The sequence below is a fragment of the Sus scrofa genome, chromosome 16 (assembly GCF_000003025.6).
Source record: "Sus scrofa isolate TJ Tabasco breed Duroc chromosome 16, Sscrofa11.1, whole genome shotgun sequence".
NCBI lineage: Eukaryota > Metazoa > Chordata > Mammalia > Artiodactyla > Suidae > Sus > Sus scrofa.
In genome coordinates, this window is record NC_010458.4 from 17,531,507 (window position 1) to 17,557,679 (window position 26,173).

At 38.1% G+C, this 26,173-nt stretch overlaps 1 protein-coding gene across 1 annotated transcript in view; it reads left to right on the plus strand.

Moving 5' to 3' along the window:
- Positions 356-26,173, plus strand: part of CDH6 (cadherin 6) — a 128,220-nt gene continuing 102,402 nt past the window's right edge. The window contains 1 exon segment of the mRNA XM_003359736.5: positions 356-570. The gene's annotated coding sequence lies outside the window, so the exon portion shown is untranslated.

Genomic DNA, 26,173 nt, shown 5'->3' on the forward strand with positions numbered 1-26,173 from the left:
TGCATGTTATGCGTGCTATAACACGAAGCCGGCCAAATGATAGCGCAACGAGGTTCTGTGGTACTCTGTCCCTGGGAATTGTAATTGCTCTATTTAAAAAAAAAAAGAAAACATCCAACCGTTGCTGACAATAGCACAAGGTGCATTTTGACAGTATAAAGGAGGGAACAGACAAAGTCACGCAACTTCTGAGTATTTCTTAACCCCCAAAAAAATAAGAAAGGAAAAGAAAGGAAAGCCTGGGGCTTAGGGAGTGTTACTGGGAGCGAAATGCTCAGGACTTCAAACACAGGGAGTCATTCTGTCAAGGGGAGGGGGCGGGCGGGGGCAGGCACTGGGCCTCTCTAACAAAGTCCTCCTCTCTTTGCTCCCTCCCACTTCATTCACTTGCAAATCAGTGTGTGCCCACAAGAGCCAGCTCTCCGGAGCCCGTAACCTTCCCATCCCAAGAGCTGCAGTTTCAGCAGCGGCAGCAAGAACGGCTGAGCCGGCGACCGCAGCGGTGGCGGCGGAGGCAGGAGCAGCCTGGGCGGGTCGCAGGGTCTCCCAGGCGCTTGAAGGCGAGCAGAGGTGGGTTAGGTCTCAGTTGGTGGTGGTGCATGCCTTTCCTTTTCTTTCTTTCTTTTTTTTTTTTTTAATTCTGTAGCGTTGATGGAAGCCAATCAGAGAGAGAGCCCTCTCCCCCGAGTGGATGCCGCACGCAGGAGTTGGGAGGGATGTTCAGCCTACAAGCTGGGGTCTGGGTGGGCGCGCGGGTCCGGCTGTGCGGGCGGCGCTGCTGCTGCTGCCCAGAACCCGCGCCGGTTTCCGGGGAGCCTCGGCGCCGCTCCTCCGCCCTCTGGTAAGACCTAAGCGTGGCGGGGCTTGGTGGGGGCATATGCGACGGGGCCGCCAGGAAGAACCCGCTGTCTTTCTCTCAGCCGGCAGAGGCTGCCAAGGGAGCTCCGGCATTTGCAAAGTTGGCTGGTCAATTACCAAGGGCGCTGGTGCGTGCAGGACCCGCGAAGCCTTTGGGGGCTTGATTTATTTCCACCTGCCCACATCACAAGGGTCTGTACAGGAACTGCTTTGGCTGAGTTACATTTCTTGGCTTTGGGGCTAAAGCAGAAAATCAGGCAGCTTGAAAAACTCCCGAATACTCCCAATAAGGAAAACTTAGGCTAAAGACATGATTTGGCTAGAAGCAGCAGCTAAAGAAAACTGTTAGCTTGCACGTTGAGGGCAACGCCTGCCGCTCACATAGGACAGAAATGCTTAGGTTGCAAGGAAAGTCCAACATTGGACTCCGAAAATGGAGCACACTGTCCAGGGAAAAGTCATGTGGAAGACGAAGCTCGCTCGTGCTCTTCTAAGGCTGGCCAGGCACAAAATCCGGGGGATAATGCCTCCCCCGGATGGTTGGAGAGCAAACCAAGTGCGCCCGGTTTTAGGTGTCCGATGCAGGAAAAGTGGAGCCCCTAACGCGTTAATTCCGGGATTTAATAAGAGGAAGGTTGTTCTGTTGTGGGTTGCAGAATTTTCAGAGCTGGGATTACTTCTTCTGTAGTTATTCTTCTGCCAAGAGTTACCAGAGATCTCGAGATGGGAGATTCTGGAGAGGTCAATGTGGTGCTGAGAAGTGTTGTCATTGCTGCAATAAAATCCATATTTTATGGAGAGTTATATGCAGGTTCCCGTTAGTGGTAGGGGCTGCTCACCTGAGTTAACTACAAAGAACATCCAAGTACCAAGAAGTTTAATCATCTGGAATAGCCACACATTTCTCTTTCCGTCTTTTTTTTTTTTTTTTTTTTCGGTAAAGACATTTTATTTACGATAGTCACACTATGGAGGTGTATCGTCTCATTTTCATTTACTGAAGTACATAATGTGGAAGAGAAGAGGCTTTTTTTTTTTTCAATGTTACTGAAGTGGCTGATGTGTACATGTCTAGCTGCTCTTGAGGGGTGCACATGCAAAATATAGGCTTTCTCAGTGGTTATTATCTAGAGGGTGCAAAATTCTCCCTGTGTGGGAAAAGGAATACAGGGATATACCTAGTTAACGCATAACTCTTTTAAGAATGAAGAACAAATAAGCTTATACAAATAGTAGCCAAGGATTGCTTATTTCCCTTCCTTTCTTGCTGATGCCTTTACCTGAAAAAGAAAACCTTTAGGATTCTACTTTAGGAGGGAAAAAAAAAATCTCTTCCAGTTTGGCTTGAGCATCATCCTTTGTGTAAAAGCACTCGCACAGCTCTGGGTCTGCTATTTTTTTTAGAGAGCCAGAAAACAAGTTATGTGAAGAAAGGGGATATGATCAAGCAGATGTCTTCATTATGTTATAGGAGGAGGGCAAAGTTTATGCCAGAGGCCAGATTTTCAATGCAGAGCTCAGAAACTTAAAAGAAATCCAACAATTTACTGGAAAATACAATCACACAGGATTGTATCTCGACCCCTTTTGCTCCTTGGTGCGTTCTAATTAAAAAGGTACCGGGGGAAAATAAAAGACAGACCTTTTTCTACCTATTTTGATGGTTCATGGCATAATTTAGAAGCAGAGGAAGTAACCAATTTCTTCAGAAAAAAACATGAGAGGCAGCAGCACACTTCTTAAGGAAAATTGCAATGGTTTAGTTCTACTCTACTTGTCTACAATTATCTTTTGCTACCATTATATGTGACAGACTGGTATCTCTGTAGGGACTTTTAGTCCCTTTACTATCTGGCTTTTACATCAATTTATTGCAATTACATTTCTTAATGCTAACTCTGCAATGATAATATATAGAAACATAATCATTTTCTACCTAGTTGCCTACTATCAGAAAATGTGTATATTACCTCCTCCACCCACCACTTCCATCGGCTTTGCAAGTAAAAACTTATTCTGAGGCACTCTTTCTTTTTAAGCAAAAGTCTATCTTGCAAAATACTGCTCTTAGATACTTGAAACAGCTAGTATCTCTAGAAAGCACAACCACAGTTCCAGGACATCAAATGACACTTCCTTTTTACAGATGTATCAATAACTTGGAACAACAGGTTCTGAATATCTAATCAGAGTTCACTGAATGATTGTCCCACATAGGGATTAAAAAATGAGGTAAAATGTGAGAAATAAGCTGAATGAAACCATGTTTCTTCCTAAGTAAAATGTGTGGTTCCCCTCTTCTGGCCCTTACTTGCTTTGCAGTCATGAATGCCAACTTACTCAAGCTGCATCCTTTGAACTATGGAAACTTTTTTTAGTTGGAAGGGACCTCTAGTGGGTCACACCATGCATTTCGCCCTGCAACTCAGCTGCATCATGGATTTTGTTATCCAAAACAACAAGCGCAAAACAGCTTTCCCTTCTTAGGCACGTTAATATTCTCCAAGTCCTTTCTTGTCATTTACACCAGGTCAAAACCATTATTAATTGTTATCCTTTGTGTAGTTCCTCTAATTTAAGGAACTCAAGAGTATGTGCACAGTTTCTGGGTATCTTCTAGACTTTTGGTAAGTTTTCAATGATTCTAAATGAAAGCAATGGCCAATTAATAAAGAATTCACCCTATCAACATGATTTCCCTTATTTCTGACCTTGCCAAGACTGTACTTCCTTTGTTTAAATTTACCTAATAACAAGAATGGCATTATAATTATGACTCAATAAGTTCCCCATGAAGAACGCCCCCCCCCAATGAAGCAATATTTGCAGGGAAAATAATCAACCTTTCAGAGATCCATGAACATTCACAAGTTATACTAAATTAGAGGCTTCTAATTTAAAGAAGTCCTTATTTAAATAAGCATATATTAAAAGTCCAAAAAGATGTTTAGATATATGTGTCACTCTTATTTTAGGAAGTGGTTTTTATTTCTCTCTTTGCTTTATCACAACACATTTTAGGTAACCCACTCCTTAAAAAAAAAAACTGCCTGGAACTTAAAGTAAGATAAGTTCCGTGGGGGTGAATCAGCCTCTTCTGCTGACAGTCTGCAGGTTTCAACTCCAATTTAAAAATCTGTTCTAAAGTTTGAAATGTGTTCCAAATGAGATAACATCCGGCAGAAGCCTTAGTCACAGCAGCCCATTCTTTGGGGTCGATCAGAATTAGGGTCTCGCTTATAAAAATAACAAGCAATGACTCAGTCTGAATTGCATTTTTTAATCGTGTTTCAGCCTAGCTAGTATCTACTGAGCTTACCTTATTTGCTTCATAAAAAGGTGAAAACACAGATAATCAAACCTTCTCTGGTTTAAATTTTTTTCTGAATAATCATGCTAATAAGGAAATTGCTGAAAGGAGAAAATTAAAACTCATACACAGAGAGCACCCAGTTGTGACACTGTTCCAATAATATTAGAGAAGAAATATAGAAATGCAAGGCTTCGGTTGGGTTTTTTTCTTCATTCTTTTCTTTTTTGGCTATTAGGGATTCTTGTTTTAGTTTCAACACAGATGAGAATTTGAGGCACTTTCCTACATCTAAACAATATTTTTGTTTGAGCTTTACTCTGATGAAGATTAAACTGGTCTACATTTTTAAGAGTTCCTATTCCTACGGATTTTCAAAGCAACCATATGAGAAACTTCAGGTTCTCCTTAATTAAGGTATAGAACCAAATGTGTATAGTCTTTGTAACCTGATCACTCAAAGAGTAGGGAGATAAGGTAAGAGGGGAAAAAGGTATAAATAACCCTACAAAAAGGTGGTGCACCTTCATTTACTATAGAAATAAAAGGAGTAAAGCTCTTTAAGCCAAAATAATTGGTTAGAGGGCACTAGATACAGTCTGTATTCTAGCTGTTGAAGACAGAACTATCCAGGAAATTTTTAACTCTTCCAACAAAGAAAATTAACTGAAAAAAAACGGAATGTTGTGAACACATGCATAAATGTAAAACAGACACAAATGCAGAGGGTTCTGTGCCCCCTGTCCCCACAGAACATTAGGGATTATTTTACCTTGTTTCATCTATTTAATATCTTTACACTAACACTGTTGGGTGCTCCTCTACTACTCAAATCACCTTGCTGAGATTATAAGATGAAGAGTTTAATTAAAGCCAGAATGTTGCTATTAAATTTGATATGCAGTATAAATGGGCAGCACAGGTCCCAAGCTTTTGCTACCATATGCAGGGCTATCATGTGGAAGAGAACAACTTAGGAAGTAGATAAGGAATATAAAGCTAGCTACCACAGGGTATGATTTATCTTCATAGTTCATCAGTTGAAAGAGCACTGTGTTTTTTTCTAATTCCCTAATTTCGTAGATCTGCCCAAAAGATGTTCAGGAGACCTAATAAGTTATAAGAATGGAAAACAGCAAGAAAAAATTAAATTAAGGAGGTGTCCCAAGTGAGTAAAATAGAAAGATAAGGACATGAATTTTTACATAAGGGGAAAACAAACAGAAGAATAGAAATAGAATCAAAATTGCCACTTTTACATAGGGTATATTGTCCACTTTATAAATACTGCTACTATTAAATATGACTTTATAAACATGATTACATCATTAATACATTTTTAAATACACCTCTCTACTATGGAATGCAAATTTGAAAGTTATCCTTTAAAAATCACTATCTAAAGGAACTGTTCCTGCATGGATCATAAAATAACCAGAAGAGTACTTTTTTTTAGAAGTAGTCTGAAATCTCAGGAGGATCAAAGAAAGAGGTTTTCTTGAAGAATATCAACTCTCTTCCTTCTATTATCTTTATTGTCCTGCAAACTAAATAGATATACTGTATATCCTGCAAACTAAATAGATATACTGTGTATACACCTACAACCCAAAGTATAGAAAAGTGATAAAGACCACATGTAAGTCACCTATTTGGATTCCATGTGTGGTATAGCATAAAGAAAGACTGAGCTACCGGGACAGCACACCTCCACTCCATACATGCTTGATAACAAATACAGCAAATATATTTTAAAATGTGTAAGCATATATGTATGTGTGTGTACATATATATATACACACATATATATGTACATACATAAATACACAGCCAAGATAAAAAATACTGACCAGTAGCCCAGAATTTTTATGTATCCAAATAATAATGATGATAATTATGACATAAGTGATAATAAACCTTTACTGAGCTTTACTAAAATGTCCACACACTGTTCTAAGTATTTTACATGTATTCTGTATGTTAAAAATGACACAATTCATCAAAAGGAAAATGATATCCTTGTATTCCCTTTGTTTAGCTCTTTTTTGGTTTGAATTTCTAGGAAATTTGTTTCAACCAAGCACTTAATGAATATGCTGTTAACAAACACTTGTGATATCTTAGAAGTAAAAGTGTGACTCTGAGAAATACAGAGAAGCAGAGGACAGGTGAATGATTTGAGTATTCTGACCAGAGCAATGCAGATTTTTGATACTGAGGAAAATGTTTGTAGGTTATTCATTTTTGAAAACCCACCTGGAAGTATACATTAGAGTTTATAATTATTGAAAAAAGATTTTGTGGGCCATTTTTTCCTAGCATAATAATGATGCTTTTCATAAGAGAATAAATTACCTTCTCCTACTTCAGAGAGAGCTTCAAGTTGGAGAGGGTATTTCAGAAAGGTAGCTAAAAAAGACAAATATTTATTTCATTTACAGGGGGCACCCCTAGCCTGGGAACCTCTATAGGCCGTGGGTGCAGCCCTAAAAAGACAAAAAAGACAAAAAAAAAAAAAAAGATATCTTTGGCTCCCTTACGTAAACATTACAGAGATTAATAATAACATTTGGAATACTAATACAATCTTTGACACTATTCTCCAAAAGTGTGCTATGCCAAGCTCATGAAATGAATTCACCTACTTGACTACATAGTGGAAATTATTTAGTGGAAAAAGTTTAAATTTATATCAAATTTTTAAAAAGACCCAGCTCAATTTAACCATACATATAAAAGGGTTATCTTTTTTTTCCCCTAAAAGTGAAGTTTACATAATTGTAGACAAACAAATTTTCTAAGGTGTTGATTTACATTTTAAGGCATACATTGTTATGTCAAAAAGCAGTTGTCTTCTAGCTTATAGTATACATGTCAGTCATGAAAATGAGCTTATCTTTAGCTGCAAAGCTTAAACCTCCTTTGCGGCATTAAAAGTTTTATTAAAAAAAAAAGAATTATATTAACCTACTATTTTCCATTTCATAAAATGTTTAAAGCTGCTCAATTTCACATTCAACTAAAATATTCTAAGCACTTCTTAGCAACAGGTTCTAATTTAACGCGGCTCAAAACTTGTGGTGAGACTAAATAATCACCATGCAAAACGATAGAATTCTCACCAAAACTGGTATATTACTGCTGATCCTAATTTGAATCAAGTAGAGCTACCATATCTCCCAGCAATTATTTTCATAGTAAACTACTTGTTTAAAAGTATCTAGTTGGGATTTTGTCAGTGTTTCATAAAGAATTAATTCTATGGAGGAAGCCTTGTGAGAAATATCAGTGCCACAGTTTTACTCTCTTTCTGACTCATATCTGCCTTTTTATCAAAACAGAGATGTTCAGGGCAGATCCTAATTAAGACAGCAAAATGAAGGTCGCTTACTGGTTAGCGTCATCAAGAGGAGGTGGTCCTAAAACCTCCAGATCCAGAAAGTACCAGCTCTGCAATAATTTTGCATTCAAGTAAAATTGCCTTTGAAGTAAGTGCAAGCATGCCAAATACAGGCTCCATATTTTAAAATTTTGTTTCACAAACTTCCTTTTCTTCCTCAAATTTGCTTTTTCTCAGATGCAATATTCCAAGATATCTTTCCGAAGAGTACCATGGTTTATTTTTTAACTTTCCCCCTTGAATTCAAGCGTGTGTGTACTTTGTGTTCTTAAAAAAAAAAAAAAAAAAAAAAATGCAATTAAGTTGAAGAGATGACCCAGTAGAGAAAGGATGATGCAAGATATTTAATGATCACATGAATATCCACTTTCTCACCAAAGAGAATGCTAAGTAGGACAGTTACTTTATTTAAAATATGAACTTGAAAGCTACATAAGAGTAAAATGCTCTCAAGGAACTGAGTTTAATGTGATGTAATGAAAGATTTTTATGTAGTGGACAGAGAGGGGGAAAATTATTGAAACTCTATGCTGAGTTAATTGGGCACCAAAAAACAAGAAATTTGCTTCATACTCTGGATTAACTGAACGTTAATAGAGCATATATTTAATTCACAATCTGTCACTAAATTGAAATAATTTGGGGGAGCTGCACCTGTAGCATTTGGAAATTCCCAGGCCAGGGATCAAACCTCCACCACAGAAGCAATCCAGGCCATTGCAATGAAAACACCAGAACCTTAACCCACCACGCCACAAGGGAACTCCAAAACAGATTTTAAAATGGCTTATTGTTTTCCTTTTTTCCTCATATGACAATCATAGTTATTTAGAGAAACCAATCACAGAAAACAAAAGCCAAACATGCCCTGCTTTGTAATTAGTAAATATGATTAATATGTTAAAAAAAAGAAATAGGCAATAATATCCATGATATTAACAAAGACTTAAAAAGCAAGGAGTAAAATTTGGGTTATGAGTTCAAAAACTCAGCAATCCAAAGAAGCAGCCACAAGGCTCTGATTTCTCAGAAGATGCTGCACTTGACAAATACTTTCCAATTTAGTTTTCACCTAATTGACAAGTGCTCATAAAAACAATGCCAAGACTTTTGGAAATTTGCTTGATTCCCTGCACATTGAAAGCTCACTTTAGACAAATATAAGATGCCTTGTGGAATGGGTAAATCCAGGTTGGGGAGAAAGGAGAAAATGGTTCTAAAACATCACTTCTTACATCTCAAGATCACAGTTTTAAGATCAAGACAAAACTAGCAAATGTAAGCATATAGTGAGGGCTTCATAAATGCTTACTGTGTGAAATTCTTCCCATATAAGCTGTAAAAGATTCTCTCAAATAAGTATTTCTCCAATTTATTTCAAGTTTCTTCACACTGATGAAAAAATAACTTTTCTATCCCATGCTATAGTTTTTAATAATTCTGACTCCTTTAAAAAGGAGTCAATTTCAAAGGAAACCCTATCAATGGTGCTCTGAGAGCTAGAGGGGTTAAGCATAAATAAAACTGCCCATATTTCAAAATCAGCCACCAGACCCCTTCTTCCTCCAGGCAGATTTTTATTAAAACTTGGTATTAAACAATGTTGCCTGGAGCCTGATTAACAATTTATGCCTGCCTAAGCAGATTAGCAGAAGTCTGTCATTTTGATTTTTTAATTCTTAATTTGGAAACAGGATTGTACTTCTGAGTTTACACTTTCAATTTATGTATTTTATTTTCAGAATTCAAACCTAAATTAAACATTGGTCTTTCTGAATTGTTTTTCTCTTACAGTTTTAGTATCCATGTGTGTTGCTATATATTTTCTATGATAAATAAAGCAATTACTTTTATGCTGAGTGATTTGTTTTTAACTTCTCATTCAAATAATCCTAAAGGTTTTCTTAAATTATTTTCAGTCTGTTACTTGAGAAAAAGTAAGAAAGATTATTGGGAAAACTGAGTAGGATAATAATTAAAGCTAACACTTTGCACTTACAATATTTCAGGCACTATTCTAAGTGTCATATGAATTTAATATTCATAACAATATTCTGAAGTAAATACTGTCAATCTTCCAATCTGAAAACAAAACTGTGAGATAGAACAGTTAAGCAACTTGCCTAAGGTCACACAGCTAGAACCTATCAGAGCTAAAATTAAATCCTGGCAGCCTTGATAGTCCATACTCTAAAATATTAAATTCTTATGCCTTTTATGCTTAATATGTATGTATGTATCTATGTGTGTATACCCAGATAAAGAGTAGATAGATGGATAGATTCGAATGCTTGTCTCTCAAACCCAAAAATAATGTCAAAGGTGTAGGGATATATATTTTTTTTAAATATATATATGTATATACAATATATGTAACATGTACATATTTTTCAGTCCTCAAAAATATAATTAGAAAATAAGAAGCATCTTTCCTTCTCATGCCTCAATAAATTTATCAGTATATTCTGATAACAAGTTAGATCAATTAATTATAGCCCAAAGCAGCAGATATCAGCCTCACAAAAGCCTTTTAGCTTTAGGCCTGGCTTTTCACTTTAATTTGAGTCAGTCTTACAATCACTTACTGTTGGTCCCCAGGGGAACCTGGCAAGAGTTTTTGGACGGTTCAGACTCATCAGTCATTAATTTATTCATTCTATAATATTTACTGAGACCCTCCTGTGGTCATTGCTGGAGAGACACTGGATGACAAGACAACATACACTATACTTTGGGGGAAATAGATTATTTCCTCATATTCTATGCGAGATAAATCTCACAGTAGCTACAGATTACAAAATAAAAGCATAAAATAAAACTGTAACTTTACTGTCAATTAGATAAATATATATTTATACTCTTGGGATAGTAATGGACTTCCTAAGCATGAAGCCAGAATTTGAAAACAAAGTGAAGGAAGATTGCAAAGTGAAGGAATGCATGCTCCATTAATAACAGGCCAATAGTGCCAGCTTTGTACAAAATGAATAGGACATTCAGAGTTGATTACATTTTGTCTTCTCCCCATACTTACATCTCACATGAACACAGAAATTAGCTTTTAGTTTCAGGTTACGTTATGATTTATAGTCTCTATTCATTTAGTTTTCAACCTCCTGCCTCAGCTTAGAACCACCACATCTCTATTCACTACCAAAAGCTTATTACAGTTTTATTTTTAATAGTATGCCTTGGAATATTTTCATGTTGTTTCCTTCACTAATCCCTACAATTTCCCCAATGAGTTTGTTGTACAACATATAAAGTAGAAATACTTTTCAGCAAGAAATCATTTTACACAAGAAGTCTAGCTGAAATTTAAGATTTAGGTGATGGCTTTTCAATTTAATAACTACTTGACACTTAGGTGCAAGGCGTTGTGTTGGGTGTCATGGATAACATCATGCTTTGACATCAAGTTGGAAGCAAAATGTATTGAAAGCAGACATACCTCGGATATTGCGGATTTGGTTCTAGACCACTGCCATAAAGAAAGCCACATGAATTTTTTGGTTTCCTAGTGCATATAAAAAAGTATGTTTACACTGCACTGTATTAAGTGTAGGATAACATTGTCTAAAAAAAGTACATATCTTAATCAAAGAATATTTTATTGCTAAAAAATCGCTAATTATCCCCTGAGCCTTCAACAAGTCACTATCTTTCTGCTGGTGACGGGTTTAAAATATTGTGAGAATTAACTAAATGTGACAAAAAGATACAAAGTGAGCAAATGCTGTTGAGAAAATGGCACCAACAGACTAACCAAATGCACAGTTGCCACAAACCTTCAATTCGCAAAAAACACAGTATCTGAGAAGTGTAATAAAGTGAGGTACAATAAAAGGAGTTATGCCTATATTAAATATGACTGTTAGAAACTGCCATTTTAGAAATCCATTCAATGAATTGAGAGATATTCTGTCAGGATTAAGTCTTTCAATCATGGAATAGATTATGATCCACCATTGCTAAATCTAGCTAGTGTGAGATTTATCTCACATAGAATATGAGGAAATAATCTATTTCCCCCAAAGTATAGTGTATGTTGTCTTGTCATCCAGTGTCTCTCCAGCAATGACCACAGGAGGGTCTCAGTAAATATTATAGAATGAATAAATTAATGACTGATGAGTCTGAACCGTCCAAAAACTCTTGCCAGGTTCCCCTGGGGACCAACAGTAAGTGATTGTAAGACTGACTCAAATTAAGTGAAAAGCCAGGCCTAAAGCTAAAAGGCTTTTGTGAGGCTGATATCTGCTGCTTTGTCAGGGTCAGGGAAAGTTTCCTGGAGAAATAGATTCTTGACCTTTTTCCTGAAGATCCAGTGAGACTTGGTCAGTGTAGTTGAGTGGGGACACTGCAGATAAGAGACTTGGACAGCTGTTCCAGTGTACACCAGCTGAATATTGGTTCTGGAGTTGGTGTACACTGGAATAGCTGTCCTGTCCCTGACCGCCACTCACCTGACCTGCCCTTGGCATAGATTTCTTATTGCATGATCCTGTAATAGCTTTTACTTAACCTCAATACAACTGTAAACACATTGTTTCAAAAGTCTCTACAAGACTGTTCTTACCTACCATACTGTTAACGTATCTAAGGACAATGCCTCTGGGTCTTATATTTACCACTAAGGCCTAGCACTGTTCTTGACAAATGGCAAGAAAACTTCAGATGTTTGTTGAAAGAAATGGAGAGTATTCATTATAAAATTCTGGGCTACATATACATGCCTTTACATTATTCATGCTGAATGTTAGTTTTCATTTCTTGTAATCCGATTTCCTTTGGACATATTATAGAAATACACTTAAAAAGCAAGAAAGGTCAGTGCCTGCATCCTAAACAGCCCAGACCAAAGGGGTACAACTCAACAGAAGGGTGGTATTCCTAGGATGACCTTGGTGCCTTTGACCAAATGTCTGAAATAAGATTACAGACCACATAACTGATGGGTCTCCTAATACAACACTTGACTTATTATTTGGGATGTTTTATCTAAAAGCTGGAATTTCTATGGTCACTCTATCCCAAGGCATAGAGTTGTCTAGAATTTTTGCTTAAGCATTTAAGTCAAAACTACAGCTGTATATTTTCTCTTTTTGGTATAGGCTAGTATGATAAACCTTGGTTATCTTCTGGTTTATTACCTACCTAGTAGATAGTACATCAAATGGAATCTACAATAAAATCTGTGGGACACGCTTATGTACATGTTTTATGAGCAAAATCACTGTTCCCTGATTCCTACTCCAAGAATGTTTCTTGAGGTTCTAGAGGAAGTCTAATACCAGATTCTACACACCTTGTTATAACCTTGAACATAACTGCACAAAATAGATTGAATTAAATTCAACTGATTATGTAGTCCTGTTTCATTCCTTAAGTGGCAGTCAATGCATGGAATAGAATCTTCATGAATATTATTTGGCAATGAAATATGCAGTTCAGCCCAACTCTACATGAGCATGCCAAATGTTTTATAAGGTCTGAAATAAAGTGGGAGAGGTTTGGATGATGTTCTTTATACTTTCCCTATTTAATGTGATATCCATCAGCCTGAAAGCAAAGGTATATGCAGAATTTTAAATTTACTAATCAACAGAAGTTAGTTTTAGATAAATGGATTTCCTAGAGTAGGACAGGTACCATGGTACATTTTGGCAAATTTGTCTAGTATATCTTACCACTACAGGAAATTGTAACTTCCAAGGAAAGGGAGTAGAACTATGGGTTCAGAAAAATTAGGAAAGTAATTCCCAGCAATGCTTTTCTGCCACTGCACCATTCCTTTGGTTAACACTTTCAATCAGTAACAATTTGCATTATCACAAGTAATCTAGGGAGTTCCCATCATGGCACAGCGGAAATGAATCTGACTAGGAACCATGAGGCTGCGGGTTCAATCCCTGGCCTTGCTTAGTGGGTTAAGGATCCGGGGTTACCATGAGCTGTGGTGTAGGTCGCAGAGGTGGCTAGGATCTGGCGTTGCTGTGGTTCTGATGTAGGCCGGCAGCAACAGCTCCGATTAGACCCCTAGCCTGGGAACCTCCATATGCTTGGGTACAGCCCTAAAAGGACAAAAGGAAAAAAAAAAAAAAAAAAAAAAGGTAATCTAAACTGTGTAGGGGCAGCCTCTCCCATACTTCACATCCCCAACTTTAAAATGATAAGTAGAGACTTAAAGGACTTTCAGGGGCGATTAAGCTAGTGGAGGTAAAAGGGAAGCCAATAAATAAGCTTATTAGCAGAGGAAACGCAATCAGAAAAGTAAGCTATGGTAATTCATGTTCAATCCTAAAGATCTGATTACTTCTTTCTAAGTATTTTCAGCCTGTGTATTGGGAATGCTTTGGGCTATGGGTAAGAAAAAAAAAAAAAATCCCATTTCAAACTTGGAAATAAATAAAATTATATTTTACAAAAGAGACAATCCATAGAAAATCAGACTCCAAGTGATCCACAGATGAGTGGCATGATCAAAAACTCAGGATCTTTCTGTTTATCCCTCCTGCCATCTTCAGCATCAACAACATTTAACCAATGATTTCCTCAGACTTTAAGATGACTGCCAGTGGCTACTGAAGCTACACATTCTTATCTAGCAGAAGAAAGAGAAAAATCTCTCTCACAATCAAGGATTAAGGGTAGTGTCCTTGGTCAGACTGAGCCAGTTTAGGACATATGATTACTCTTAATATATTATTAATTGCTAAGAAATCCCACATGCTAATTGGCTTTTTATACTAAAGATCCATTTTTGGGATCAGCTTCCCTTGATCTGGTGTGTGTGTGTGTGTGTGTGTGTGTGTTGTGTGTGTCTGTGTGTAGGGAAGGAAAGACACCTGGACAGAACTGGGATTCTATCAGGAAGAAAGAACATGAGATATGATGTTGGATGGTTAACAAACCCTGCCTACTACAATTTAATCTCTGAGAATAAGTGTTGCTCTACGTGAAAATCTTAGTGTTACATAGTGTTTCTGTTTCATAAACCACAGCTTTAGAGGTAATAAATAATAAGACAAAAACCTGCCTATTCCATGAAGTTCAAGTTACCTGCAAAATGGTAACTAGAATGATACTAAACCATTTGAATGACCTCTGTTCCTATCTTTTATTTTATTCTGTGTGTAAAGTAGGTTTTTGGTGTATTTGTTTTGGGAACAGACTGACTAGAAATACATCACTGTCCAAAACAAAAACATTTTTTTCATCTAGGGAGTTGAGGCTTAACTAGCTGGAAGGGAAATATAATTTCATTTTGTTCTCATAGTCTCATTTAGAAAATAACCTTAAGAGATTCAAAGGACATCATGCCATCTGAGCACTCTGCTTGCTCTCGAGGGGCTTGGCCTGGGCTTTAACTTTTCTAGCATTTTCTGAAGTGTTTTCTTAAGCAACATTTTTGCCTTTAGCACTGTCCTAACCACTGGAGCTTTAAGAAACCTTTAAAAAGTGTTGTTTAAAAATAGCATCACAAAACAATTTTCTTTCTCTGCATTACTAAAAATATCCCAAATCTTTAAGAAGTTTTTTCTTTTAGGTTTTTTTGAAAGGCAAATAAGCTGAAATGCAGATGTTAATCTAAATCCAAGCGGAAACAGTATGAGAAATAATTACAAAATATAAAAATGAAAACTCAGAGTGCTGCCCCTTTTATCTGGGTAATTTAAGGCAAAAGTGAGGTTCTGGGGGTTGCATTTTTCACATATGCATTTATGTGAATGTGATGTATGCCTCACAATAGGATGTTCCTGAAACATCCTGTAATAAAGTCTTACTTTTTTTTCTCATTTTGTGTTCCCTTATAACTGACATTGCCACAGTGTAAGTTGTTCACCCTCTGCAAATGTTTAACTATCACAAAAATGTCTTTTTTTTTTTTTTTTTGTCCAAACAATTTAAGGGTGGAATTAAGGACCCATGACCATAGAAGCTTCAAATTTAATTAGGAGATAAGCTGTATGTGAAATTTTGAGGAAAGGGAGCATCTTTATCATTGAGCTCTTAAATGTCCTACTTTTGCATAACAAAGGGAGTCCCAGGTTGACTGCGTAGGTACATGGATTTTTCAGGTGGACATCCAGATGACCCTACAGGACATTTCTTAGTTTCTGAAAGTACCATGTTCTCCGATAAAATGAGGATAATGGTAGTTTCAACTTCAGAAGGGTGTTATGAAGAGTAGCTAAGATAATGCCAGGTATATAGGAAGTACCCTGGAAATGTTAGGTGTTCCTATTGCTACTGCTGTTGTTAGCATGATTTCTTACAGTCATTCAATTTGAGGGTCTTGGGTATTTTTTAACATGCTGTGAGTTTTGTTTTGTTGGGTTTTTTGTTTTTTGTTTTTAATTTCACTAATTGGAAAGAAGCACATTTTTATGTCTCCCATGTAATGTGCCACTGGGGGCAACATGCCCATAATTCTACTCACTGAAACGTGTTTTGGCTGACACAGTGAATGTGCCAAATGTGGCTTAAATTCTGAATTTCCTCAAAGCCTCTTCAGCACCATTCCCCAGAAAATTTGCAACTCGAGCTGGGCTCCTCATTTGGGTTTGCAAAGGTGTGAACTAGCTGCAGCCAAAACGAAGTAAAAATGGTAGATGCAAATTCTGCTCTGCACATTGTCGTCTTGGCCTGGGGATCTTATTCTAACCCCATGGCCTGCTTGCCCTCCTCGACGTGGCAATGAGTGGAGAAGAAAAAAAAAAAAAAAAAAAAGAGAACACACCTATGGCGCGCTCGCATGCACACACACACACACACACACCCCACACACCAGCTCCACCACCAAAATACCTCAAACGAAACCGAGAATAATGAGTTCCCAGTCCAAGATGGCGACCGTCAGAAGGTCCCGACCTCACCTCCTCCCACAAACACCTGACCTACCTCTGCTTATGCAACTACTTCCTCTGAAAAAACCTAAAACTCCGCTGAGCGACTCCTACTAGAGCCGGCCTACAACCAAGCAGGTCAGAAAGGTGGGGGCTCCTTCCTGCCATAACTTCCAGACCCCCACCCGGCGAGCGTGCCTACAAAGCAGGAGGGAGCTCAAAACCGCAGCTTCTTTCTGAGACGGGAAGGGTTTGAACCCTGCCTCGGGGCACTTGCACCTGACAGAAGAGCACCCAAAACATCTTTGCAAACCAACCTGTCCACCAGACCCACAGGGCTGACCCATCAGAGACACAGCTTAGAGGGCTCACGCGGGGTACTCACCTGCTGCAGGCCCAGCGCGGGGCCGTGAGGGGCGCCGGCCTCTGCGTGAGAGACGCTCACTTGCTTGACTTGCGGCTTAGCTTTGGCCTGAGCGGCAGGTATCTGACTTAATCACATGGGGGGGGGGGCAGCTGGGGTGCCTCCTGGGGCAGGGAGGAGCCACCTCTAGGCTCTCTGCCACCGCAGCCAGGGCTCCAGCTTCCTGCGGTCTTCTCACGCTCGCCTCCCTCCCCACCCCGTGCTCCCAGAGCGCATGTCCGCGCAAAGCTTCACGTGCACTTGGTGCCCTGGTTCCAGGCTGCTGTGCAGCAGTACGCCCGATTGCCTGCCTCGTGTGGCGGGGGTCTTGTGTTCCTGGGTCCTAGGGACAGAGACAGTTCTGGGCAGGCCACGACCTGAGCACTTAGGGGGAGACACCCACCTATTCTAAGAAACAGGCTCATTTGCTTGTCCTGGAGCTTGGCCTGAGAAGCAGCCACCAGATTTATCCTAGAACTAGAGGCCTAGGGCCTTGTTCTCAAGGAACAAAGGCCACTGCACTCGGTCTTTGCACTTGACCTCTGCTTCCTTACAACTGGCAGTCTCTCCCAGACAGGGGCTTATACCTTCTCTGGAGCCCAGATATCTGTGACTGTCACCCACAGGCCATCTCTGGATCACCTAGCTCTGGAAGCCAGCGGGGCTTATGCTTGCAGTCCCCTGGTGCTACATATATGTGCATGAGCCATGTAATGTTTACTTTTCTCTTTCCAAATATAATTATATAACTCTAAAAATTCACAGTGTAAGTTGCATTGTGTTATGAGAGTTATAGTAAAGTCTATTCAGAAAAATTATTATTAGAGACAGAACAATGTAAAATTCAAGAACTTTAATTCATATACATAATTTTTGCGAAGTATATGTGATCCGCATAAGACATTCAAGCATAAAAAATTACATTAGATTAAAATATGTGGGAGAAGTTGAATGGAAATGAGTTCATGAACAAAAAGAATGGTATAAAGTTTCTGACTGTTGCAGTGAAAGCATTCACATATTTTTAGATAAGGCATTGTGGCTATTGAACTGCTACTGTATTAAGATTCCATCGGAAAGTTTTTAGAGTGATTTGATAGCTTGTTTTAGTGTTAATATTTACACCTGGCCAGAAATTACATTATTTTCAAAAACTTAAACTTACAGTAAAAATTTTTTAACGGCTAACTTAACGTTGAAGAAATACGTAGATTTTTCAGCATTATTTTGATTGATATGCAAATAAGTTTGAGGTCCCCTATGGTAGGCCATGGAAGGCTAATGTGTGTACATACTCCACCACTCATGTTGGTACAGTTGTAACTGATATGCTTTTGCTCCAACGCTCTGGTTCATCTCTAAATTACTCAGTTGGGGCCCTTCTGTAGCTGGCATTAGATTTCCCAGAAATCTAGTCCAGGTAGCTCTACACCAAGCCCACACCAATTCCTTTGCACAGCCATTCCCCTAACATGAGTGGAAAAAACACCAGACCTGCAGGTGTCCCCTGGCAGGTTTCCAATTTTAAGGTCTCCTGAAAACAATATATTTATCAAAATAAGACCCACAGACACAGAGCCAGATGAATCTAATTCTCTATTTTTCTAACTCTATAATGTGATTTTACTAATGATACACTCGATTCATGTTATTAAACATAATGCTGATTCTAGTTTTCAAATTATTAATCTAGATTTAAGGGGTTTTACTTTTTTTTTTCCCTTAAAAACAGTGAAATGAAAACATGTGGTCTGTTAGTATCAGGGGACTGTATCAGATACTGCTCATGCACTGTTTCACATCTCTTCACTTCCTCTGTCTCTCGTTCCAGCCACTGCCATGACAACCAATTCTACACATACTCTGACCCACTTTTTGCAAGTATACACCTTGCTTTCCGCCCTGGGGCTTCTCTGTTGACACCACAAAGTGAGACAGTAGGAATCTGTCCTTTGCTAGACCCTAAAAAACTCAGAAGTGCCGGCAATTTGTTCCAAGAGGAGAACCTTTGACAAATCAAAGATTGGAGCCTATGGATAAGTGTTTCCCCTTTTTTTCCCCAGGAGAGATGATCCTCAGATGCATTTCATAGGATTTCTAGAATGATCCATGAAGGAATGGGTAACTTGACAACACTTTCTTGTAATCTTCTTTCTCTCTTTGCTGCCCCAAAATTCTGCTCTCAGGAAAAATACTCCCCCAGAAAGTATTTGTATATGAAAAAAATGGGGGGAGTGAGTTACAGTTCTAAAAATCGAGGCTACTAGCTGGTTGAAGCTGTTTTTCTATCCCTCCTACGTGCCCCTGAACACCTCCCATTGCTATTCCAACGCCTATTCTTCTGATAGTCAATCATTCATTCATATCCACTGATTCATTTATCATTCTTACTTTCAGAAAACATCGATTGCTTGCCTACTATATCCTAATGACATCAAATGCAATGATGAATATAACCCCTCTTTCCTTCACTGAGGGCTTTACATCTCCAGGCAAATTCTCAAAAAGGACTGGTAGGGGACATTTGAATGCCTTTTCCTCAAATCCGAAAGCACAGATGCAAGCTACTTCACTGCCTGGAGAATAGGTGATAGGAAAGGACATCAGAACCCGAACAGTAACAGTACAAAAGGAAAGCTACAGTATACCCATTGGAAAATCACACAGAGATGAAGCAGTTTTAGGTGCAAGGTTGGAAAGGCTAGAATGAAAGCTACATCTCCAGACCACACGCAAGGAAACTAGATGTTAGTGTCTCCATCCTCTCTGGAGCTCAGCCAGAAAAGAGTCTGCTTAGCTGTTGGGTGAAGGGTCCTGGAGAATAGGTGGTGGGATGGTGGGTACTGGAAAACAACAGACTGTTAAGTGGAAGAAACCCAGCCTGTGAGCAGTAAACTGCTGCTTAAACAGGTTTACCAGAATGTGATTGTATGTCTTTTTAACAGCCTCTAAAAGTCTTTTTTTAAAGCCTTTTCAGAAGTAGTTTCTTCTTTTCCTGTTGTACTGTCAGTTGGCAGATGCCTCTGGGAAGGGGTGTGGTCTGCTTTCTAAAAGGTTTTTAAATAATGTTGGTAAAAAATTACCTTTAAAGCTATCTGCTATGTAGCACCTTGCCCTTTTCCTCTCACCCTCCTCAGCGCCTTTCTTTTTCTAGCCCTATCTGATTTGCCAGTTACTTTCTTCAGTAACCTCTCTTCTTCTTTTGACACCTGTGCTAACATAACATCCTATCTGGGCCAAGTCTCACTGGAAAATGATTGCCAAACATTTCAGCACCAGCCACAAGAAGAGTCCCCTCCTCTGCCTGTTGGCACCATAAAAACCACCATTGTTCCTCATAATTGTGAATCTAAGCCCTTCTCTTTGTAACTCTCTATCCCCGTGGCTTTCCTGGATTCTGCAGCAGCATTAATGGGGAGAGCTCATGTTCAAAAGATGATGGCTTACCAGAGGGCGCCTTGAGGGCCAGAAAGGTGCACAGAAGGAATCTGTGCCTTAACTAACTAACCAACTAACTAACTAAATAAATAAATAAATAAACAAACAAATGAAACAAAATCTGGACAGCATAGCAGGCTGGGAAAAATCCGCATGTACTAGGCAGTGCTAGTGATTTCAGTGAAAGGTCACAGGACATATCAAACAACTAAGCCATTCCTGTTTTTAACATTTTTCAGGATTAAATCCTGCAGGCTATTTTCATACATCTTAAGGGGAAGAAAATATCATCCATATATTTTTAAAAGGCATTAATTAAGTTTAGCTCTGACACCCAAGAATAATGGTCCCTGACCTAAGTCCTGACCTCCAACTAGGGATTTTGGATGAGGCTAATGGTTGTTGCACAATCAGATCTGTGTCATATATTGAATATAGGTCAAAGGATGACTGCTCCCTGCAGAAAACAAAAATAACCTTTCCAAGACACCATTTCACATTAGCATAGGCCCATACGCTAAGGATCAGAAAGAAATTTTGTTGTATCTAAAAGAAATCACTTTGGGAGGAAAATCACATTTGAAGCTAAGGCGTTTGGCAATGGAACTACATTTCTATAAGCCTTTATTTACTGATTGCAGATAAATCTTGACCTGGAATTAATGAAAAATGTGAGCATGTCCTAGTAAAGTTTTGCAAACTCATATGAACTGACAACTTTGAATGATTTTATATTATGATTTTCCTCTTGCTACTTTCAAAATGTTTAGCATCAAAAAGTTTGAAACGTTGATATAAAAAGCATTGCAATTCATATTAGCTCATTCCTGAAATCCAATGGACATAGATCAAGTCACACATATGAATGATTAGATTTAATTGTTTTTCATCTAGTCACTACAACTGAAATTATCATCCTACTGATGAGATATTTTACCCAATTTGGGATAAATTGGCCAAAATGAGAGCTATAAACTCCTTTCTATTATAATTGTCTCTGAATATTCTCTAAGAATGATATCTGTCATTAACTTTAATATATTTTAACTACAATTACAAGAAAAGTTCTTTGTTTTAAGCAACAATCAACTAGTTAGTGATGGTTTACATACTTTACCTTTTTACTGAAAATACTTAATGAATTTTTAAATCTTTTAAATAGAGCATCACATAGAATTAGATATTACATTTATTGAGCTATATATAACAAGCTGCTGCAGGTATCCATTCTTCTGGATCCCTGAAATAATTTAAAACATTTAACTTTGTTAATAGAAACATACCATTAAGAATGCAATAAGTGATAGGTTTGGGGGAGCCATCAATATTTAGGCAATAGAAAATGTAAAACTAAATAGCTTGGGGCCAATTTAGTTCCACCATGTAAAATAATGCTGATTAGAGCAAATCAATGCTTTAAAGATGTAGCCTAATCAAATATAACTCTAATAAAGTTAGGTAAATTGAGAATTCTACATTTGGTGTGCAGAAGACTCATTACTCATTCCAAAACAAGGATTTTAATGTTTCCAGATCTAAACTAAATAGTGTTGCCACATACAAGCAGATTCAGGGAGTGATGAAGTTTAGGAGTCAGTCTTAAGTGGATTCCCACTGTCCATGTGACCTTGAGTAAATCATTCAGTCACTATTGTTTTCCCTCAATGTCCTACTTTAAATTATTGTGAAGATTAAATGAGATATATTGTTAGGCCATCACACAGTTCTTGGCTCAAAATAAGCACTCATCTTGCTCACTTTGATTAGTAGTATCACTTGATGATGATTATTAATTGATTATTATTCTATACAAGTAAAAACCTGACTCCCCTCCCAATCTCTCTCTCTCCCTCCCTCTCTCTCTCTCACACACACACACATACACAAACTAGCCAGCTCTGTTCTTAAAATCAAACCTGTCATCAAATTAGACAGTCAAGAAAGAAGCTTCACATGGGTACCAGATGAGAGATGACCTATACACTCCATTTTGCCTAAAAGTCACTGTACCATGAAACACAGTTACCATTGTAAAGTCAGAGGTAGGTTTTTTGATTTTTTTCAAAATCTGTGCCCTCCTGGAGTTCCCGTGGTGGCTCAGTGGTTAATGAATCCGACTAGGAACCATGAGGTTGCGGGTTTGATCCCTGACCTGCTCAGTGGGTTAAGGATCCGGCGTTGCTGTGAGCTGTGGTGTAGGTCGCAGATGTGGCTCGGATCCTGCGTTGCTGTGGCTCTGGCATAGGCTGGCGGCTACAGCCCCGATTGGACCCCTAGCCTGGGAACCTCCATAAGCCGCGGGAGCGGCCCTAGAAAAGGCAAAAAGACAAAAAAAAAAAAAAAAAAAAAAATCTGTTCTCTCCTACGTCAGAAGTATAAAGAGGTCTTACATGTTTGCAAATTCTGCCAAATAGCCTACATATTATTTGCATAATTCATTTATGCAACTTTCAATACATTTTTAAAACTTACAGTGGCTTTTTTTTTTTTAACTTGAGGTTTGAAAAAATAAATGAGACAGTTTCTGGGCCTAAGAAGTTTGTTTTCAATCTAATGCTTATTTTGTTGATTCAGTTGCACAAAACCATTACAGTAAATCTCTTGGGGGGAAAAAAATGCTGTTATTTTAATACAGGAGTCAGCAATCTAAGGCTCTCAGGCCACATCCAGTCACAGACTGTTTTTTTTGTTGTTGTTTTTTTTTGTCTTTTGTCTGTTGTTGTTGTTGTTGCTATTTCTTGGGCCGCTCCCGCGGCATATGGAGGTTCCCAGGCTAGGGGTTGAATCGGAGCTGTAGCCCCGGCCTACGCCAGAGCCACAGCAACGCGGGATCCGAGCCGCGTCTGCAACCTACATCACAGCTCACAGCAACGCCGGATCGTTAACCCACTGAGAAAGGGCAGGGACCGAACCCGCAACCTCATGGTTCCTAGTCAGATTCGTTAACCACTGTGCCACGACAGGAACTCCCACAGACTGTTTTTGTGTGGCCTGCAGGCTAAGGATGATTCTCACATTTCCAAATAGTCGAAAAAATCAAAAGAAGAATAGTATTTCATAATAATTATATAGAATTCAACTTTCAGTGCCCATAAATAAAATGGTATTGCAACAAATCATTTGCATATTATCTATGGCTACTTTTATACTGCCATAGCAGAATCGAATAGCTGCAGCAGAGATGATGTGTGGCCCGAAAAGCCTAAAATCTTTACTATCTGGCTCCTTAGGGGAAAGTCTGCCAACTCCTGCTCTAACATAGCAAGCCCTGCTACCAAAAAAAAAAAATAAAAATTCTTTATTCAACTGCTGACTTAGGAACAGGTTTTATACTAAAAATTCACTTGGAAGTCAGCTGTCCCTGTGAATAATAAATGACAGTTTGATTCCTAGACTAACCCACAAATGCTGATTAACTTATAATTTATTTTAACTGTAGTACCAAGGGCCTGAGTTCTGAAGTTTGGAAATGGTAGCCGTAAGTTGCTGGGAAGGGGAGGAAAATATTTCCATAAACTGATTGCACGACTATAGCTAGATACACCCAGTCTTTGCTGGGTGAGCTCATGCTTTGCAGAGGGACCTTCGGCATTTTTATATCCCTCACAGTTCTTAAACAAAGACATTTATAAGTGTACAATATATACTTGTTAAATGAAACGGGATCCATTTACTTCTTAGTTATGCATGCTGAATAGTCGAAATGACCTCAATTTTCCCATATAGTCCCTACCTATGTTTTATTATTAGGAATAATCTTCATAAACTTGGATCTTTTTTGCAAAAAAAAAAAATAGTGTTTTTGACTTTAAAAACCTAAACCAACTTTCCAACTTTTTCCATTGCAAAACTACATATAATAAGAAATACATTTTACAGCACAACAAAATGCACAGTCACATATATTTATAACCTAAGAGTTTCATCCAAAAAAGAAACATTGTACATGCAAAGCTGTCTTCTCTATTATATTCATTTAATTATTTTAAAATTCTCATCAGACTTAATAAATTGGTTTTATGATCAACTAATGGGTCACAATCCACAGTTTGAAAAGTTGAGTATATGATATTCAGAATAAATAGTTGAATACTCACAAGTGAATTGAAAGAATCAGTTCTTTCAGGACTGTTAATTGAGCACCTTGATAAGGGCCTGGTCCAGACACCATGCCAGGCACTGAGATGCTGCGATCAATAAGATATTGTCCCTCAACTTGAAGGACTGGGTATGTAGGTGGGAAGGTAAGAAGGAAAGAATAAAAGATGTGGAGATTGAACACTGCTTAGCTCCTCTAGGGCTATGCACAGGTTACACAGTATCAAGTTCCCAGCAGCAATTAAAGAATTCCCAGCCTGAGGTACAGCTCTTCCTCCTCTAAGTTAATATTTTAATTAACTTTGGATTTAAGACATGGCTTCTTCTTCTATTTGGGTAGATCTAATCACTTCCCCCAATTTTAAATCAGTTTTTGAAAGTTAAAAAAACCTTAAGATATATTTAGTTTAAACACAGATAGAAATTTAGTGTAAGTATAGATGATAACTAGAATTAGGCATTTAGCAGTTTCTTTGCTTAAGTAGAGAAGGCATTTGTTTTTCCATTGTCACTAAAGACTGTTCACTTTAATTCATTTTTTATAATCAAATTACCAAATACTGTTATTATTATTAAAATATATTTGAAATTGGGGAGCATTTACAATTGTGGAAATACTAACTGGAAATGTATTACAATAATCTTTTTGTAACCATTACTATTTTAAGCTTAATTATATTATCCAATGATGCAGTAGACATTTTATAAGCAGAGAAATTCACAAAACAAAAAAAGTACACAATACCCAATTGTTTTTTATTTTAAATTATAGCTAAATAAAACTGTACCTGAAAGAAGTTTATCTCACATGTCTTCAAGATTTATAGTTAATTAAAGTAAAACATGGGTAGGTAATTCCAAATGTACTGCAATTTCATCAATTTAACAAAGAACCTATTTTACTGGTATAAATTATAGAAATGAGAAAACAGGTTTTTTTGGGGGGTTAAAGATATTAAACCCTCTCCTATTTATTTCGAGAGAAAATTCGGAAATATGTACCTCTCACTGTCTCCCATCTACTGGCCCTCTTTGAGTTAGCTCACATCCAGTCATGTCTGCTTCCCAGATATGCCTGGAATCCATATCCTTTCCACTTTCTCCACTTGCAGAACCTAAGTCCAAACCACCATTTCCTTTTGTCTACACTACCACAGAAGCCACCAAACTTATTTCCCTAATTTCTCTCTCCTTTTCAGAAATCCAGGTTCTACACACAAAAAAACTCATCTGTAAAATTTAAACCAGAACAGGTTTACTCACGCTGCTTCATAAGCTTCAGTGGTTCCCACTGTACTTACCTGCCCTCATTGTCCACCACCCCTTTCCTTGTACACTGTACTTCAACGATATTTAATTTCTTTTTCTTTCCTAACTGGGAGGGTTAATTTTATGTGTCGAATGGGCCAGGCCATCATGCCCAGATAGTTAGTCAAAACGTTACTCTGGGTGTTTCTGTGAAGGCGGTTTTTGGATGAGACTAACTTTTAAAGTGGTGAACTTTGAGTAAAGCTGATTATTCTTTGTAATGTGGGTGGGCCTCATCCAATCAGTTGAAGGCCTTAAGAGAACAAAGAGTAACACCTCCTACTTTCTTCCCACCTCAACCCCACAGCAAAAAGGAATTCTGCCAGCACATGATCTTTGGACTTGAACTGCAACTCTTCCAAGTCTCCAGCCTACTGCATCAGATTTTTTAGACTCACCAAGCCTTCACAATTGCATGAGCCAATTCCTTAAAATAAAGCCAGCTAGATAAATAGGTAAATATCCTGTCAAATCTGTTCCTTTTGAGAACCTTGACAGATACACAAAAC